The 19,108-nt window shown below is 44.6% G+C and overlaps 1 protein-coding gene across 1 annotated transcript in view; it reads right to left on the bottom strand.

The window, feature by feature from the left end:
* si:dkeyp-14d3.1 (transmembrane protein 132C) overlaps positions 1-19,108 on the bottom strand; it is a 464,566-nt gene that overhangs the window by 74,183 nt on the left and 371,275 nt on the right. The gene's annotated exons all lie outside the window — the stretch shown is intronic.

Consider the following 19,108-nt stretch of genomic DNA (forward strand, 5'->3'; position numbering starts at 1 on the left):
GACAAACTGTTCACAACAGGAACATCAACAAAGGACTAAATTTTGTTCCCCGAATGAAGATCGATCCATCAGAACTGAATTTGCATGATAAACGAGAGAGGAGATACAATTCGAGTCAGAAGGAAATGTGTTAAGTGACCTAATGACTAATTTGTTCGCAAAAAATTAACAATACGACGACCAAGTGTTGCACAGAAGGTCGAGTTCTTTCAAACGAAACAATCAGAACTGAAATCCACTGAGAACCGAAGGAAGGAGGAGGAACGATTTAACTGAAAATAAACAATATTGTAAACAAATTGTTTACAACAGGAAAATCAACAAACAAATGATGACGTTTTGTTCTTCAAGGGAAGATCGACCCAAAACATCGATCAGAACTGGAATCGGATGAGAAATCAGACAGGAGATACAATTCTAGCGAAAGGCCTGGAAAATTCGTTAATTTGGCCTAATTACGAACTCATTAGCAAAAAAAAAAATTGACAAACCAATGACCAAGTTTTGTGCAGAGTGACGAGTTCTTTCAAACAAAAACAATCAGAACGGAAATCTGCAGAGAACTGACGAAGGAGATGCGATTTAACTGAATTGTAGACGCCAGATGCCACGCCTTAAGCCTCGGTCACAACCGGCCGTACGTGCTCCTACGGCCGGTCTACGTGCAAAAAACGCACGGAGGGCACGCATGTGTGACGTGCTGATTTTCGAGCTGTAGACTGGCTGCAGAGGTTCTTTGTCATGTCAAGCAAACTCTACGGGCGCTTACATTTTTTTCAGGTTGCAAGACAAACTTACGGCCAACGTGCGTCTTTCTCCACGAGCAAAAAAAAAAAAAAATGCAGCGATTTGGGAAACGCCAAAAATCGCACGGCCAAAAAATCATACATCCGGTTGTGACCTAGGCTATAGCAACCAGCCTTATGGACAGATGAGCTAATGATAATTGTAGCTACCATGAACCGGAGAGATGTAGCTGAGGATGAGGAACTGTCCAAGCCAGAATTCACACCATTACATTACAGTAATGTCATTAGCAGACGCTCTCATCCAGAGCGATGTACAGCACACCCAGAGCAGCCTGGGAAGCAGGTGGCGGTTAGGTTCCTTGCTTACGGGCATTTCAGCTATTCATGCTGGTCCAGGGACCTGGAACCAGTGACTTTTTGGTCCCAAAGCTGCTTTAGGCCATGGCTTCCCCTGCACCATGCTAGAAAAATTCTACATCTTGGATTCTTTCCAGTGTTTCCTGAGGGATAGTGGTAGAGTTCATGTTTAATAAGACCGCGAGTTGGCCTAGTGCAGGGGTTTTCAAAGTGTGGGAGAGTCAGCCCCCCCTCAGAGAGCAAATAAACAACAGCGCCCCCCTTACAATTTTTGTTGTTGCTATACTTAATGTTCCATTCGTATTTAAAAAAAAAAAATGGTTGTTGTACACATTATTTTTTTCTTTTACACATTTTAAACATCTGTGCTTTTCTTTTTAAAACATCTTGTTTTACACATTTTAAACATCTAATAGCATCGTTAGCGAGCACCTCTTGGCAGACGACACACTGTGGCAGTTGAGCATCTTCAGATCCAGTCCATGAAAATCCAAACTTTAAATAATCGTGGTCATACTTCCTTCTTTTTTCAGTCCCCCAGGATTCCGCGGGCCTTTTCTGTGATTGCTGCGGGCTAAAATGTCTGATGTTGTGGGGGGGGTTTCCAAAAAATTGCGATGAAAGTTGCGGTGTTTTTTAGGTTTTTGTTGCGATTACATTGCGGGAGGAAGTGAAAGTTGCGAGAAACTGTTGCGATTTTCTCTTTTTGTGATTAAAATTGAGTGATATGTTAAATATTAAGTTATTACTGAAAAACCATTGATTAAAAAAACAAAGACACTGAGAAATGGTCCTATAAACAGCTTTACCAATATAAAAGATTACCAGGACTACAAAAATGCAGAAAAATAGGCTTTACTTATCCAAATGCACCTGTTGGTTCAAAAGTTCAAGTGCAGAGAACCTCACAGCACAACATGAAGTTACCTTAAAATATAATATAAATGCCTCAGCTTTCATGTAAGAAAAAACACTATTAATACTAGTACTGTGTGCAGGCAGTCTCTCCTGAAGACTAAATTAAACAATAATTATAAACTAATAAAATAATTGGCTCAGGCTTCATAGAAGAAAAAAAAACAATTTGAACAGAATCTCACAGTATGATGCTGAAGCTGCCTAAACAATGGAAAATAAAATACCATTTTGGCAAAAATGTTGGCATCCATTAATTTCTTGTATTAAGTAAAAAAATAATGTAAAGTGCACACAGTCCTTCACTGTAAACATAACACACTTTCAGTAACAGAATTTAAGCCTACATAAACACTGACTCGCACATGCAGTGTTGCCAGATACTGCTGACGTTTTCCAGTCCAAAATATGTTCAAAACCCGCCAAAATGCACTTAAAACTGCCCAATCTGGCAACACTGCGCACATGCTGCTTCTCTTGAACATATACACGGAAGTAAGATGGAAGGTAGTTTGTCGACGTCACCTCAAGATGATGCCAACGATTGGTCAAATTTGCGGGAAGGTTGCGGTGATTGGATATAATTGCAACACCGCCCTGAATTCGCAGGGATTGGTTGAAGTTGCAAATCGCAACATCGTGAAATCCTGGAGGCTCTGTTTTTTTGCTTGGCCCAGACTCTGTCTCCTCACTCACTGTAGCTTTAGGTACTAAAAACTGATCCATTTTGTCTCTGGCAAAGGCTAGCTGAAGTTCGCTAAATGTCCGCAATAGTAACTTATTCTGGTTCACGTTTCCTCACGTTGCACCCCCCCTGAAGAACTCTGGCGCCCCCCCAGGGGAGGCGTGCCCCACACTTTGAAAAGCCCTGGCCTAGTGGTTATCGTGTCTGCCTCTCAACCAGAAGCTAGTGAGTTCTACTTGTGGTCGGGTCATACCAAAGACCATGATAAAAATGGTACCTACAGTACTGCCGTCTGGCAAGGCACACTGCAATACAGATGCGAGTAGGGAAGTCAAACTCTCGCGGTTGCCAGAGGACACGCCCCTCAGTGTAACCCTAGCTGTATAGGCGAGGGTCCAAGGGATATCAAAACGGAGATCAGTGCCACACCCATACGCTTCAAAGAGCTGGTTAGTACTGGGACAGGAAACTGCCCTTCTGGGAAGACCAGATTCTGGCATGGGAGGGACTTTGACTTTTTTTTTTTTGTCATGTTTAATAATAATAAAAAAGAATCTAGTTCAGGCAGACCACGCCCACTTTGAGTCTAAATTCCAAACCCAGATCTGGATATCCAGAGCACTAAACCAATACAGATACTGCATCCATGGTGGCCTTGTCTGCAACCGAGAGGTAATAAGAGAGCAACTCAGCAGGCCTGGGCAGTAAAAGACAAGCGGTGCGGTTGTTAGTGTGCAGTCGTGACCTCAGTAGTGCACTTGATCAGGAGGAAGCTGCAGGCGAGAGGAGTTCATTAGAAGAGGAACAGACCAGTCTTTAACCTTTAAGCCAGAGACCCAGTGAAGCACACACACCGGGATAATTGAGGCCATTACAGGCACTGAGATCCTCCAGCCTCACCGTCCTGTCACTGGCACACACACGGACACGTGGGTAATGCAGTCCATTTACCTAATTAGCAGGTCCTTTCAATTAAACTCCATCCCTGACCTTGTGTGTGCATCAGGATAGTGTAGGTCAGACTCATCAAAGCCTTCAACTCTCTCTCTCGGCTTCTTTTATCCTCCTACACTTTTCGGCTTTTATTACTTTTTTTTTTTTGAAAGGCTGAAATGACAAGCTAATCTCTACAGAAAGGCTAATGACAGGCTCATCTCATCTCATCTCAGCACACGAGGCTTTCTTTCTCCTCTGATTTCCATTCCGGCCCGACCCGGCTCTTCCGCTCCATTCCCTCTTCAAATAGATTCTCAGCAGAAAAGGCAGTAGAAAAGAGAGAGGAAAATGGAGAGGGCTTGACATCTCCGAATGGCTTTTTTTTTTCTATTTAATCCCACCCGTCTCTTAAAGGTCGTCCCGGAATGACTTTTGTAATGGTGTTAAAATATCTATCCTTTTTTTAATTCCAGGATTAGAATGACACGATCCTGTAAATTTGCCTGTCTGCGTGATGCGTTTCTTCTTTCTGTCAGGAACGACGCTATGACAGCTTTATTAAAACCTCGCTAAGACTCGTGTGTGTGTGTGTGTGTGTGTTGTGCACGTTTAAAATCATCCTATCCAATTTGTTACCACAAACTGAAGAAAAACTGAAGTAAAATACAAGAGTGCTGGCTTTTTCTGTAATCTCTACATATTTCTACAGTGCAGCAAAGCCTCATTGTTGAAGAATTCTCCGCTTTCAGAAAGATTTCTCCTCATACTGAGAACAGCGAGGGTTTTACAATAAACAAAGCAGCATAATGTTATGTTCTTCCTCTCTGATTTCTCCTCTTTACTTTATACGGCGGATATAAAAAGATTTCTGCTTACACTTTATACTCCGTTAAAATGATAAATTTTTCTGATGTAAAAAAAAAAAAAAAATGAGACCACGCTAAATAATTTCTAAACTTTCCCAACCTTTAATGTGACCTACACTACCGTTCAAAAGTTTGGGGTCACTTTCACTACGTTCACACTGCAGGCTGAAGTGACTCAAATCCGATTTTTTCGCCCATATGTGACCTGTATCCGATCTTTTATTGACAATATGAACGACACAGATCCGATTTTTTCAAATCCGACCCAGGCCGTTTGGATATGTGGTCCTAATTCCGATTCCTATCCGATCTTTTCATATGCGACTTCAGTCTGAACCGCCAGGTCGCATTCATCCGACTTACACGTCATCAACAAGCCACAAAATTCTGCGCTGAAGTAGGCGGCGGGTCTCTCAAAAAAAGTTACAACAACAAAACCCTTGCCCTCTTCCTTCTCAACCTCCTCCTTAACATCAGGCTATTGTGCATGTTCTGGCTCCGTCGCAACAACAACTGCATCATCGCCAGGTACTCCATGCTGGCTACTGTCATACACAGGAAACTTTAGGTTACTTCCGTAAACACTGGCCATGCTCACTGCGTGTGACGTCGTCGTATCCTGCAATGCGCATGCGGAACACTTTTAGGTCGCTTTTCGTTCATACTGAGGATCACATACAAGTCGCATATATTTGTTAATGTGAACGACCTCACAAAAAAATCGGATTTCACAAAAAAATCGGAATTGAGCATTAAGCCTTGCAGTGTGAACGTAGTGTTTGAAATGTCGTTATTTTTGAAAGAAAAGCACTGTTCTTTTCAATGAAGATCACTTTAAACTAATCAGAAATTCACTCTATACATTGCTAATGTGGTAAATGACTATTCTAGCTGCAAATGTCTGGTTTTTGGTGCAATATCTCCATAGGTGTATTGAGGTATTTCACTCACGTGACCAAGTCATGTGATGCTACCATTTTGGACGGCACGGCTCGAATCAGTTTGAATGCGAGGAAGGCGACAAACGAAAAACATAAAAGAAAAAGGAGCGAGATGCAGAAAACACCTTCACTATCCAGCGACGTAGGGCATTTACAGGGCGAGCAGAGGGAGAGGTATTTGCAAAAATTGAGGTTAGCAGGCTTAGAGAACGACGTTTACCTGCTTCCACCAGGATTGTTCACTGACGTACGGAAGTACACGAAGCCCTCGTCTTTACCTGACTTCGGCCCACATGATCTGTCTACCTATGTCGTTAAAAACCCATCGCTATACACAGGTATTGACCTGAAAGCGTATAAGAGTTTGGATGCCTACAAATATTTTGTGTCAGGCTGGGTAACATGCCTACATCAGCGGGTCGTCCCTGGAGCCGGTGGTCGCCATCTTATTACAGCTAAGGTTTGTTCACATTTTCATTTACGTTCGGTCCTCAGGATAAACAAAATGTTATTAAATGTCATTGAAATAACTTCTTAGTCTGTTGAGACATGGCCCCGTTATAAATTTGCTGTTACCAGGCAATGACCAAGAACTGTATTATTAGGGTCGGTGTCTGTGTTGTAGCAGTGTACTAGCAGCTAGCTGTTAGCACTAGCTAATGTCAACAACATCGTAGCTGGTATGTTACTGTAGCAATGTTTACGTTCAGTCATTTGGATGACTGTTAAAACCTTTCAGTCTCAAGTTTTTCCTTTACTGTATTTACTAGTTTACTGAGCTAGTGCGCTCGGCCAAGCCGGGAGCCATCGCGCGCTCTCCGGCCGAGCCGGGAGCCATCGCGCGCTCTCCGGCCGAGCCGGGAGCCATCGCGCGCTCTCCGGCTGAGCCGGGAGCCATCGCGCGCTAGCTCAGTAAACTAGTAAATCCAGTAAAGGAAAAACTTGAGACTGAAAGGTTTTAACAGTCATCCAAATGACTGAACGTAAACATTGCTACAGTAACATACCAGCTACTGTTGTTGACATTAGCTAGCTTGCCGTCCAAAATGGTGGACACCGGGGCGTCACGTGACCCTGTGACGTCAGGTGAAATACCTCAATAGAGGCCCATTTCCAGCAACTCTCACTCCAGTGTTCTAATGGTACAATGTGTTTGCTCATTGCCTCAGAAGGCTAATGGATGATTAGAAAACCCTTGTACAATCATGTTAGCACAGCTGAAAACAGTTTAGCTCTTTAGAGAAGCTATAAAACTGACCTTCCTTTGAGCAGATTGAGGCCATGTACACACGTAGCCGGGTATTTTTAAAACCGAACATCCCCCCCGCTTTATAAAAATGTTTTATCTACACCACCTCGTCTTCGAAAAAAATCCCTTCCACACATAACTAAACATCTGTGTTTTCAATCACATTCATAAGCATTCCAAACCTGTAGATGGCATTATTTCCCCAAATCCTACCCCCTAATCACATCAGAATAGCCCTCTGTTGGCGTCACTTCCGCCTAAACATAAAACATGGCGCCAAGCTCATTCGTCTGGACAGACTCGGAGACAGAATTGCTTCTAAACATAATTTTGGAGTATAAACTTCAAAAGATGCAAGAAAACGTTGATTGGGAATCTTGTCAGTAGTTGGGCTTCTAAAATTAAACATGTAAATAGCACCTGCACAATAATTAACGCTTTCAAGGCACTACTCTGATCCATTACTCTTTGTCCATGCTTAATCTGGCTTCTGCAGTAAACAAAGGTCGCACGTTTGACATCAGGGCAGATTTGTTGTCATTTTTTTGGCGCAGATTGTGACGTTCTAAAACGCAAAACTCCGGTTATCTCTGTCTACACGAAAAGGCATACACGGAGTTTTCAAAAATCTTCACTTTGCCCGGAGTTTTTTTAAATATTCGTTTTTGATGTGTTTTCATGTGGATGACAGGCCAAAACGTAGAAAAATATCTTCGATTTAGCAGATACCCGGCTACGTGTGGACGGGGTCTGAGTTTCTGGAGCATCACATTTGTGGGGTCGATTAAATGCTCAAAATGGCCAGAAAAATGTCTTGACTATATTTTCTATTCGTTTCACAACTTATGGTGGGAAATAAAAGTGTGACTTTTCATGGAAAACACAAAATTGTCTGGGTGACCCCAAACTTTTGAACGGTAGTGTATAACCTGTACAATTCAATTGAAAAACAAACACATCTGTTCGGGGGAAAAACATAAAATAAAAAAAGTATAATAAGCTGGTTGCATAAGTGTGCACACCCTTAAACTAATACTTTGTTGAAGCACCTTTTGATTTAATTACATCATTCAGTCTTTTTGGGTTCACACCTGCCATCAATTAAACTGACTCTGATTAACCCCAAATAAATTTCAGACATTTACTCCGTTCCATCCTCCAGCAAAAGCCAGGGTTCACCGAGAGCTTACAAAGCATCAAAGGGATCTCATTGTTGAAAGGTATCAGTCAGGAGAAAGGTACAAAAACATTTCCATGGCATTAGATATACCATGGAGCACAGTGAAGACCATCATCAAGAAGTGGAGAAAATATGGGACAACAGTGGCATTACCGAGAACTGGACGTTCCTCCAAAATTGATGAAAAGACAATGAAAACTGGTCAGGGAGGCTGCCGAGAGGCCGACAGCAACACTGAAGGAGCTGCAGGAATTTCTGGCGAGTACTGATTGTGTACTACATGTGATAACAATTTCCTGTATTCTCCATATGTCTGACTATGAGGTAGGGTCAAAGAAAAACATCCAGGCCTGAGTAAATTTTGAAAAAACAAAACATCAGCTCTCCCAAAAGCATGCGGGAAAATGTGTTATGGTCTGATGAAACCAAGGTTGAACTTCTTGGCCACAATTCCAAAAGGTATGTTTGGCACAAAAACAACACTGCGCATCACCAAAAGCACCCCATACCCACGGTGAAGCATGGTGGTGGCAGCGTCATGCTTTGGGGCTGTTTTTCTTCAGCTGGAACAGGGGCTTTAGTCAAGGTGGAGGGAATTATGAACGGTTCTAAATACCAGTCAGTTTTGTCCCAAAACCTTCAGGTGTCTGCTAGAAAATTGAAAATGAAGAGGAATTTCATCTTTCAGCACGACAATGACCCCAAAAAAGTTTTGGAACAGCCCAGCCAGAGCCCAGACCTAAATCCAACTGAAAGTCTGTGTGGTGACCTGAAGAGGGCTGTGCACAAGAGACGCCCTCGCAATCTGACAGATCTGGAGCGCTTTTGCAAGGAAGAGTGGGCAAATATTGCCAACTCTAGATGTGGCAGGCTGATAGACTCCGACCCCAAAAGACTGAACGCTGTAATTAAATCAAAAGGTGCTTCAATCAAGTATTAGTTTAAGGGTGCGCACACTTACGCAACCAGCTTATTGTACATTTTTTTATTTTTTATGTTTTTCCCCCTTACAGATTTGTCTGTTTTTCAATTGAACTGTACAGGTTATAGGTCACATTAAAGGTGGGGAAAGTTTAGAAATTATTTAGCGTGGTCTCGTTTTTTTGCATCAGAAAAGCCGATCATTTTAACGGAGTGTGTAGACTTTTTATATCCACTGTACATACACTCACACACATACATAAGGGTTCCGGAAGGTTATGGGTTCTTCCTGTAGGGTTCTATGTAAATCCTTTTCACAAAAGGTTCTTAATAAACCCTTTATGTTTCCCTCTGGAGGGACAAACTGAAGCACGGTTTCATTCCCGAGTGTGTAGTGTGTGAAGTACAGCACACGGTTCTGCAGTTTTGCGCAAAACACAATTGTGACTGGTTCTGCGTTTCCACTGAGTGATGTCATTAAAGCTGAAATTTCTCCTTTCATAATAGTATTTCAGATCTCTGAATATCGTATCCACTGTAATAGCTGTGATGGTATTTTGTATTCAATGAAACACTATCTGAAAAACCACCTCATGCGAGCGTAAAAACTTTGTGATATTTGACGATTAAAACGCGATACAAATCTATGCTGATTCAAATCAAAGAAAAAAATAAGCATGATTATTATGAGGCTGGGTAATCTCTTAGTGTTTCTGAGCTGTAATTGCACTGTTTAGACAGCAGACAGCGCAATAACATACAATAGCAGTCGGGAATACACGTGACTTCACTGTGGGTGGAAGTAACACAGCTCTAATGCTGCAAAACAGATGTAAAATGTGAAAGAGCTGCTGTGTGATTGTGTACAAATAGATTTAATGAGAAACCATCGCTCCGTCTCTCTTTTTACAGACAGATAAAGAAAAGAGAAGCAAATGGAGGAAGTAAAAATGTATATAAAAGTTTATTAAGAAAAGAACTCTGTTGTTTTTAACATTTTCATTTTTAATAAAAGGAATATTTTAGTTAATAAACTCTTCTATTTTACTCCAACCTTTACTAATGTGGATAATTATTGTTGGTTATCAAGAAAATGAAACAAAAATATTTAAGTTGATAAAGAATAGGAAAATAAATGTTGCTTTTTTTGGTAATGAAATTTTCTTCATTTCATTTTTTTTATACTTTCGGGAAAATCGAATCATGAATCGGGCGAATTGTTATGTTTCCATTACTCGTTTTTTTTAGTTTGCGATTTCAAACTGCGCCTTACGCAGGTTAATGGAAACACGGCTTCTGTAATGTTCTGTCGTATAAATATAAAACATGAGTGATTTTTTTTTTCCGGGTAAAAAGATAAAAAAGGAGCGCCGTATAATTGCTGTGAAAGCAGTTTTACACAGATTAAACCCTTTAATGATGTGATAATCATCCCAACTGCTGAGGAAAGTTATCACTCACACTTTAAATCCCGACTCTCTACTCCAATATAACATCCACTATAAATAATAAGAATAAACTCTACTCCATATTATATAGGAAATAAAACTCTCTCTCTCTGTTTTATTTCCTTCAGAACACAGCAATCTGCCAATGATTACAGTTTTTATTTACTAAAGAGCAACATGCCAAACTATTTTATCCATTTATAGTTCCAATTAATAGCAGCTATAAACAATTGTTTCCTCACCAGCTTCTTATTTCTCTCTCAAAAAATAAAATAAAACCCGCAGCTTTCCTGAGAAACTGCACAGCGGAAACTGCCGCATCCTGAAAACTCAAAGCTCCTGCTTCACCTCTGACTGTTACAAAGCGCTGGAACTGGAGACTCCTTCTGTAAACGCTACATAAACACATTTCTACTCACAGGAAACTCCACCATATCGGCGATTAGACACGTTTTTAATCCAGTGAAGGTGCTGTTATTATAGAAACTAAAAGCTCGTTAATATACTGGGATTTTTAGCTGCTGTTACAGAGAATTAATCACCACCTTCTGAGCGAGTGTTGTGGTGTAAAGACGCTAATAATGAGCGTCCTGATACGAGGGGAAGAGCAGGGAGGAGGATCTCGGCAGCATGGTGGAACAAGAACTCATCTTAGATTTCTCAGAGAGTTCAAATCGCTCCATCAGACCTCCTCATCATCATCAGTACCATCATCCAAACGTCATACTGGTGTGTGGTAGGGTGCATCAGTTGCCCTCACTTTCATAAAATCTGATGCGTTTTTGTTTGGGTGTTCCTTTTCACCAATAAAGACATCCTGTAAAATTTTTTGACCATATTCAAAATGGCACCATGAGGTTCATTTTTTGCCAAAAAAAAAACGCTTATTTTATGTTTTCGCGTAAGGTTTGAATCACAATGTTGGACTCCATTTATTGATTTCTTGTGAGCCAGAGATCATGTTAAGAACCTTTACGAGGGATTGAGAAGCATTAATGTGATTCATAATACATTTGTATTGTTTAAAAGTAGTTGAACAATGATTCAATGAACAGCTAAAACTCAAACTGTGCTTGATAATATATTTAGAATATGGACTAAAAATTTGTATCGAAGATCAGAATCAGAATCAGAAGCACTTTATTGCCAGGTATGTTACACACACGAGGAATTTGACTCCGGTTCGACTTAGCTTTTATAGTACAGACAGAAAGAAAGTATAGAAAAAAAAACACACAGAGAGAGTCTCACTGCAGTGAACTCCAGGGGGAGAATCGCGTTTCTACAGCGACGGCCTTGAAGGCAGTGCTGGCTGGAGCCAAGATAAGATTGGAATTTGTTTAGACTTAAGATGGGTAGACGTGTCCTTTTTCACTTAACCCGCTTGTCCATTCTGGCCACCAAAATGATCCATTTCTCTCTGCAAAGCCATCAACTTCTCCATGATGTTATCAATGTTGCGACTCAAGTTCTGAACAGCCACAGTCTGAGTGCCGACAGCTCTGCCCACCGCCTCAATCATGTCAGGCAGCTTAGTGGGGCTTTGAACAGCTGCCCCCGTTATCTGATTTCCTCGATACACCAGGGCAATGCCATGTCCAATCAGCAAAAATCCTGTGATCATGGTTCCGAATAGGTAAATATCCTCAATGTCCTCCACGGAAAGAATCGCCAAGCACACCACACGCCACTTCTCCCAGGCAGCCATGGTGTATCCGGCTGCAAACGTTCCGGCAGGACAGGCAGGTTCCCCCGAACTCCAGACTTCTCATCGAGAACATTGTGTCAATTTCGTGAAGTGACCAGTTGATCAAATCCATAATTTCGATTCGGAGAGCAGTGCAGGAAGGGTCTCTCAGACAAGACGAGTCCGCAGAAGCAAAGCAGGAGAGAGGCTTGTCAGGAAGGGAGAGGCTGAGAAATGAGAGATGAGAGGAAAAAACACCCACACATTTTGCTCCTATCAGGACCAGAACGTGTAGGCATTAAAAAAAAACCTCAGCGCAGCATTCCGTGAAGCACGGAGAAGAATTAACACAACAATTACACAAAAACATAGAAGGTACGAGAGAGCAAAGTCCCGTGGCAGCCGTCTGCGGCGCCATCTTGGATTTGGTATACTCTATAAGGTGCCATAATGTTTCATGAAAAGTGATCGAAATTCTCATCTCATCTCATTATCTGTAGCCGCTTTATCCTGTTCTACAGGGTCGCAGGCAAGCTGGAGCCTATCCCAGCTGACTACGGGCGAAAGGCGGGGTACACCCTGGACAAGTCGCCAGGTCATCACAGGGCTGACACATAGACACAGACAACCATTCACACTCACATTCACACCTACGGTCAATTTAGAGTCACCAGTTAACCTAACCTGCATGTCTTTGGACTGTGGGGGAAACCGGAGCACCCGGAGGAAACCCACGCGGACACGGGGAGAACATGCAAACTCCACACAGGAAGGCCCTCGCCGGCCACGGGGCTCGAACCCGGACCTTCTTGCTGTGAGGCGACAGCGCTAACCACTACACCACCGTGCCGCCCGTGATCGAAATTTTGTCATAAAATAGCAGCTTTTTCCATAACTTTGAGCTCCTGGTGCCACCATTAAACTTCTGAATTTTGTCAAAATATTTCACCCAGTGTGTTTTCTTATCAAAAGGAACATAAAAACAAAAATGCATCATGATCGGAGGAACTTTTCATTTTTAGGGGGCAACTGATGCACACTAGTGTGTGTGTGTGTGTGTGTGTGAGAGAGAGAGAGAGAGAAAGCGAGAGAGAGAGGGGGGTTAACAGCCTCTCAGTGGGCTAAAAGGGAGCAGTGTTACATCAGCAGCGAGAGGAGTGAAGTGATGTGTAGGCGAGTTGGTAATAAGCCACAGCCGGACATCACAGCGAACGTGATGGGACCTGTGGTCTCTCTCTCTCTCACACACACACACACTCACACGATGTTTAGATGATGATGATGATGATGAGGCGGAGGAGATCTGATGGAGGGATTTGAACTCCGTGAGCTTCAGCTCTACAGGAAATGGATGGTCTGGATGCAGGGTCAATCCTGGGGCTAACGCACAGCTGTGTGCACCATGATAAAGTCTGAAAGCTAGTGTGTGACATTTTAAAGCGCGTGTGTGTGTGTTCCACACTCGCAGACATCCAAACAACTCCTTCTGCATGAGTCAAACCCACAAGACAGAATGGGAGACAGTTATAAATGGATTTTCACCACGAATCCAGCGCTGTACTTTTGATCTCTCAATGTCTGTGGGTTTTTTTTTCTTCCTTCGGAGACTGAGTAGGATTTATGATCTTTTCACCAGAATAAAAAATAAATAAAAAAAAGCAAAAAGTTTCTTATCCTCTCATTCAGCTTGCCCTTCTCTGAGCCTTACAGCTTTATAGATTTTTGTCACCCTTTATGGGAAATAAATTCTATTGAATATTGTAAAAATAGAAAATAATAACAGCTGACTCGTACCCCCCCCCACCCCAAAACAGGGCGAATCTAATGATCTTAATCCCTCAATGTCAAAGCCTGATATTAGTACACTTGCTTTTATATTAGCGTACTCACGGCCGAGACCTTTTCTGAGTGCCGAAGCTCGAGGCTGATCGCTACCCATTATCGCCCAGGTCATTTTTCCTGTTTCCTCATCACCGGTGTCGTGGATATAAACAAACCCCTTGTGCTTCCTGTTCCTACAGTGCTTATTTCTACTCGTTCTATCTGTAGTTCTAGATCTTAACCAGGATTCAGGGATAAACAGTGATCCAGATTCAGGAACTGAAACTCTGAAGGTGCTGCAGATATCCACAAGCTCAAACAGGAGAAGCTCTTCACAGGACACCCACGGCCTGGGCGCTCCACAAAGCCAGCGTTCATTAACAAGTGGCTAGCAGCATGAAGTCCTATTTGAATTTTGATAAAAGGCGTGTTGGAGACTCAGCAAATATGTGGAGAAAGGTTCTCGGGTCTGATGAGATCAAAACTGAACTTTATGACCTTGGAATAAAGTGCTACGTTTGGTGGAAACCCATCACTCTGAGAATAACATCCACACTGTGAAGCATGGTGGTGGGAGCATCACGCTGAGAAATACCCCGGGCCTTTTTTCTGGCTCAGAGAGAGAGAGAGAGAGAGAGGGATGTGAGACAGACTGATAGAATTAGAGATGGAGTGAGAGAGACAGGGAGAGAAGGGAGAGAGGCAGACAGAGAGAGTAGAAAGAGAGAGGAAAATCTATCACATAATGAACAAACATTTCTAATAGATAAAGAACCTGACAGACAGAGAAGCTTTGCTCCGCCCCTAAATTCAGGGAACACGTCCCTACAGCCAATCAGGTTGGATCAGTAAAAATCCCCACACTGAAGATACTGTGAGATTTCCTTTCCCATGATGCTCAGCGTGCAGCAGCAGCAGCCCGTCCCTGTAGAGTAGCGGCGTCTCCGTCCCCCGCGTCATGTCTCTGCTACAGAGTGCTGTGAAATGGCAGCGCTGAGAGTCGTTAAGGCCTCGGAGGATGAAGTGTGACGGGAAGTGAAGAAGAGCCTCTCAGGGAGAGACGCTGCACTAACAAGCAGGTGCAGATTCACCGAGAGACACACGTCCCTTCACCTCGTCCCAGAGGGAGCGCACGCAAACTCAGGTCACATTTCCCCCGTCTCTATCACTCCCCGGGTCTTTAATTAGGCCTCGATGGTTTAGAGGAGAGAATTACAGAGAGAAATAGAGAGAGAAGTGGTAGAGAGTGCGAGAGAGAGAGAGAGAGAAATGGGAATGAGAGAGGGGGAGAGATATAGACAGAGGGGTGGAGAGAGAGATGGGGAAGAGAGAGAGACAGGGAGAGAGAGATGGGGATGAGAGTGTGTGAGAGAGAGAGAAAGGAGGGATGGGGAAGGAGAGAGAGAGGATTGGGAAGGAGAGAGGGAGAGGAGGGATGGGGAAGGGAGAGAGAGAGAAAGGAGGGATGGGGAAGGAGAGAGAGAGGATTGGGAAGGAGAGAGAGAGAAGAGATGGGAAGGGGAGAGAGAGAGCGAGAGAGAGAGAAATGAGAATGAGAGAGGGGGAGAGATATAGACAGAGGGGTGGAGAGAGAGGGGGAGAGAGAGATGGGGAAGAGAGAGATGAGAATGAGAGAGAGGGAGCGATATAGACAGAGGGGTGGAGAGAGGGAGGGAGAGATAGACAGAGGGGTGGAGAGAGGGAGGGAGAGATAGAGGGGTATAGAGAGAGGGGGAGAGAGATAGACAGAGGGGTGGAGAGAGGAGGAAAGAGAGAGAGATGGGGATGATAGTGTGAGAGAGAGAGTGAGAGAGAGAGATGGGAATGAGAGAGGGGGAGAGATATAGACAGAGGGGTGAAGAGAGAGAGGGGGAGAGAGAGATGGGGAAGAGAGAGAGAGACAGGGAGAGAGAGATTGGGATGAGAGAGGGGGAGAGATATAGACAGAGGGGTAGAGAGAGAGAGGGAGAGAGAAAGATGGGGAAGAGATGGGGAGAGAGAGTGAGAGCACACGCAGGGGGAAGGGGAGAGGGGGAGAGGATTGGGAAGGAGAGGGGGTGGGGAAGAGGGGAGGGATAGAGGGGGTGGGGAAGAGGGGAGGGATAGAGGGGGGATGGGGAAGAGGGGAGAAAGAGACAGATGGGGAAGGAGAAGGAGAGAGAGAGAGGAGGGATGGGGAAGGGGAGAGAGAGAGGAGGGATGGGGAAGGAGAGAGAGAGGAGGGATGGGGAAAGAGAGAGAGAGAGAGAGAGAGAGCGGATTGGGAAGGAGAGGGAGGGGGGTGGGGAGAGGGGAGAGAGACAGATGGGGAAGGAGAAAGAGAGAGAGGAGGGATGGGGAAGGAGAGAGAGAGGATTGGGAAGGAGAAAGAGAGAGCGAGAGAGAGAGGAGGGATGGGGAAGGGGGGAGAGAGAGAGGAGGGATGGGGAAGGGGGGAGAGAGAGAGAGAGAGGAGGGATGGGGAAGGGGGGGAGAGAGAGAAAGGAGGGATGGGGAAGGAGAGAGAAAGAGAGAAAGGAGGGATGGGGAAGGGGGGAGAGAGAGAAAGGAGGGATGGGGAAGGGGGGAGAGAGAGAGAGAGGAGGGATGGGGAAGGGGGGGAGAGAGAGAAAGGAGGGATGGGGAAGGAGAGAGAAAGAGAGAAAGGAGGGATGGGGAAGGAGAGAGAAAGAGAGAAAGGAGGGATGGGGAAGGGGGGAGAGAGAGAAAGGAGGGATGGGGAAGGGGTGAGAGAGAGAAAGAGGAGGGATGGGGAAGGGAGAGAGAGAGAAAGGAGGGATGGGGAAGGGAGAGAGAGAGAGAGGAGGGATGGGGAAGGGAGAGAGAGAGAAAGGAGGGATGGGGAAGGGAGAGAGAGAGGAGGGATGGGGAAGGGAGAGAGAGAGAAAGGAGGGATGGGGAAGGGAGAGAGAGAGAGAGAGAGGAGGGATGGGGAAGGGAGAGAGAGAGGAGGGATGGGGAGAGAGAGAGGAGGGATGGGGAAGAGAGAGAGGAGGGATGGGGAAGGGAGAGAGAGAGGAGGGATGGGGAGAGAGAGAGGAGGGATGGGGAAGAGAGAGAGGAGGGATGGGGAAGGGAGAGAGAGAGAGGAGGGATGGGGAAGAGAGAGAGAGAGAAAGGAGGGATGGGGAAGGGAGAGAGAGAGGAGGGATGGGGAAGGGAGAGAGAGAGAAAGGAGGGATGGGGAAGGGAGAGAGAGAGAGAGAGAGAGAGGAGGGATGGGGAAGGGAGAGAGAGAGGAGGGATGGGGAAGAGAGAGAGGAGGGATGGGGAAGGGAGAGAGAGAGAGGAGGGATGGGGAAGAGAGAGAGAGAGAAAGGAGGGATGGGGAAGGGAGAGAGAGAGAGAGAGAGAGAGAGAGAGGAGGGATGGGGAAGGGAGAGAGAGAGAGGAGGGATGGGGAAGAGAGAGAGAGAGAGAAAGGAGGGATGGGGAAGGGAAAGAGAGAGAGAAAGGAGGGATGGGGAAGGAGAGAGAGAGGATTGGGAAGGAGAGAGAGAGAGATTGATTTGTCAGTGCTGTTGAAGTGTTTATGAATGTAAAAGACCTTGTGATCATAAAGTGTTTTAAACACACTGGAGGAAAATAAACTCCTCCCACCACTGCACCGTCATTAACGCCGTCTTTCCTTTTGATCTCGTGTTTGATCCTGCTGCGGTCTTCAGGTGGAATCTGTACAGCACCGACAGCGTGCAGCGCAACCAGACGCAGGGAAATCAACATCAATAAATAAACAAATAAACAGATTCATCAGGATTAAATCAGAGTGGCGATTCCTGACGCGGTTCTCTCACTCTGTTACCTGTGATTGTGAACGCAGCGTGAAAGCGCACGCGGTGATCTGTGGTGTGTGACGGTGGATTTACTGCGCGTTCACACTGAGAGCGCAGAGTCACTTCACTGCCTGCGAAATATTCACACAAACTTCTCCAGAGCCAACACGACTCCTGCATTCTGCACTGGTGTCAAAGCCAAGCCTTCATCTCACTTCATCTAACACTCCGAGTGTGTGTGTGTGTGTGTGTGTGTGCGACTGACCTCATAAGCTCTATAAATAAGAAATGAATGTGTGCCAGATTAGAACATAAAGTTCCAGCCTTTCTGAGTAAACATCCAGGAGATGTTCTCCTGCTGTGATGAGACGCTCGGCTGTTTGATGAGTTTTGTGCGTAGGCTGTGGATTCATGACTTTCCTTTTTTTTGTTTCTTTCTGATGCGTGCACTGCAGGAACTGTGTAGACTTTATTTCTTACAATGTAGACTTTTTTTAACCCTCACTTGAGGACGTGTCTTCTAAAGCCAAGAGCGTACTCTGTTCCTCTGTGTCGCTGAGAGTGAGAGCCTTGAACACGGCTCACAGGCCAACTCTTCGACGCTTCCTGAATTAAAGTAGAGTAGGAGACGGCTGGAGCGAGGGAAGAGGGCCGAAAGGATAAGGTTGTGGATTAGCCGAGAGTTCGGCGAGCGAGGGACAGTCGTGAATAAAACATGGCCGGATGGAGGTGACAGGGCTATATTTTAACTTTATAGGACAAATCCCTCGCTGCTCTCATGAATACCACACCTGCAATCCCTTCCCCGTATCAATGAGTCTAGTGGGAGGATCTGGCAACCCTGGTGAATTTCAACGAGACGCGTTCTTTATGCAGGAATCGGCGCCGAAATGCCAAGGTCGGGCTCGGCGGGAGCGCGCGGGACGCTTCGGGGACGACGACCTTTTTTTTGGACGCAGCTCTATAGGTTTGGACGATTTCTTGAAGAAATAGAAATGTCGGGTTCGGATGACACGCCCCGTCTGACCACCTTCCGCAGCGTGACAGCGAAGGAGAGGGAAGAAACGGAACGGACCGGGGATAGAACTGAATCCTAATCAATGTTATTTCAGCTCGGGGTCCCACCGGCTGCTGGACAAAGAGCGCATGGACAATTCCAAAGTGCAGAAACGACCAACATGAACATGACTGCCAGATTATTAGGGACGCTAGGTCAGGTAGACGAGGTATAACATTCCAATCCTGTCCTGAAATCCTGCCCATGTTTTATTTAGGAACTAATTAAACTGTTCAAGCGCTTTTACAAAAACAGAACAAAATGAATACAGACTATTTAATTCTACATCATTAGCAGCACTAGAATTAACAGTTATTCCACGAAATCAAGTCGTACACGAGCTGATAGCCGAAGAGGCGCGTAGCACCGAGATTGAATGGAATAACTGTTTTATTCGATCCACATTCATTGCATTTTGACAAAAGGAGCTTATTTATTTATTTATTTTTCAAATTCGATAAATAAAAACTTTATAAAAAATGTCCGACAAAATAATTTCCGCTTAGGATGTAAACAATCCGGC

Source organism: Neoarius graeffei, chromosome 10, assembly GCF_027579695.1.
Source record: "Neoarius graeffei isolate fNeoGra1 chromosome 10, fNeoGra1.pri, whole genome shotgun sequence".
Taxonomy (NCBI): Eukaryota; Metazoa; Chordata; class Actinopteri; order Siluriformes; family Ariidae; genus Neoarius; species Neoarius graeffei.